Source organism: Myotis brandtii, unplaced genomic scaffold, assembly GCF_000412655.1.
Source record: "Myotis brandtii unplaced genomic scaffold, ASM41265v1 scaffold182, whole genome shotgun sequence".
Taxonomy (NCBI): Eukaryota; Metazoa; Chordata; class Mammalia; order Chiroptera; family Vespertilionidae; genus Myotis; species Myotis brandtii.
Window position 1 is genome coordinate 1509753 of NW_005356751.1, and position 1619 is coordinate 1511371.

At 51.9% G+C, this 1619-nt stretch overlaps 1 protein-coding gene across 1 annotated transcript in view; it reads right to left on the bottom strand.

The window, feature by feature from the left end:
• The window catches only part of TMOD3 (tropomodulin 3 (ubiquitous)), a 79429-nt gene extending 79071 nt beyond the window's left edge, over positions 1-358 (bottom strand). The window contains exon 1 of the mRNA XM_005863925.2: positions 179-358. The gene's annotated coding sequence lies outside the window, so the exon portion shown is untranslated. The remainder of the gene's footprint in view (positions 1-178) is intronic.
• Positions 359-1619: the final 1261 nt, after the last annotated feature.

The window sequence follows — 1619 nt, forward strand, 5'->3', positions numbered from 1 at the left end:
GGCCCGGTCACCAAAGTCGCCCTCAGCGTCCCCCGCTCCCTGCGAGGGACCGTGGGGAAGAAGACCCAGGCCGGCGGCTGGAAGAGCAGCAACCTCTCCCTCCTCAGCCACCATGGCCGGTGCGACTCCCTGCCCGCGCCCGCAGACGGACTTCCTGGAAAGCACCCGCTGGACTTACCTGACTGGCGCCTGCTGGGGCCACCGACTCCTTCACAGACCCGCGAGGACTGCCGCAGCTCGGTTCCGGCACCCGCCCGTCTGACTCCCAGGGAGTTGCCGGACCCGCCCGCCAGTAGCACCCCAACTCGACCGCGCTGTCTGTGAGGCTGGTTCCCCCTCCGTCACCCACGCGCCTGCGCACTCCCAGGTCGCAGGGCACCCTGGGAGTTGTAGTTCGAGCGTACAGGGAGAAGCTCAGCGCAGAACCCCAGCTTTACAATCTGCAAGACATTGGAAGCAGCTGCGGATACCAGGCCTCCCTCCAGCCTGGAACGACGCTCTCTACTCGGGGAAATATTTAACCTCGACCCTCTGGAGCTATGAGCAGCAGCTAGAGCAGTGGTTCTCAACCTTCTGGCCCTTTAAATACAGTTCCTCATGTTGTGACCCAACCATAAAATTATTTTCGTTGCTACTTCATAACTGTAATGCTGCTACTGTTATGAATCGTAATGTAAATATCTGATATGCAGGATGGTCTTAGGCGACCCCTGTGAAAGGGTCGTTCGACCGCCAAAGGGGGTCGCGACCCACAGGTTGAGAACCGCTGAGAGGCTCATTGGTATAGATTTCCTCTGACTTATTAAAGAGGCACGCATAGCACGGCTTGTATTGTACGTACCCTTGGAGTAGTTGATGCGAGACATGGCATCGAGTCCTTTGAACTTGTTATGATAAATTGATAGGTAAACAAACAAAAGCTACGGCACAAGCGGGTTATAAATCAAGAGGATGTCATCTCAAGGGCGTAGTGACCCTAGTGATTTCTTTAGGCCTGCAATCAGGGATGATGTCACAGCGATAGCAGTTTCGGCCCCATTCCTTCCTCCCATTTCTGCTTCAAGTTCTCACCGAGAGGTGGAGCTGGGCTAACGTGGGTGAGCGCTGATCAAAGGAGGGGACTGGGACAGATGGGTAGTCTGGAGGACAGAACGAAGAGAGTGGGAATATTTCAGAGGACAGTGGATGGCTGTCTTTTGTGCATGACTCTGAGGAGAGGGAACAGCCATGGCTTTAGTCAGTCGCTGGGAATTTTTCTGGCCTGCTCTTCAGGAGTAAACCATTCCGAGGAGTAAACCGTTCCTAGGAGTAATGCTCAGCTTTGATACACATCTTTCAAAAATGTAGCCATGAAGAGGACTGAAATGCCTCGGTGAGGTACATTCCAGCTACACCCAGTGTGGGAACCTACTAATGGCTAAACCTCTTCTGGCATCTACTTCTTCCACTCAGAGCAGGGAGTAGCCTAGGTAAACACCTTGGAATTTCATGCAACTGGTACCCACTAATCCCAGCAATAAAGATAACTGATGATTTGGCATTTTATTTTATTTATTTTATTTTTTTAAGTAAAATCCTTTTTTATATTTGTCTTTCTCTGACTGGCTTATTTCTTTTTT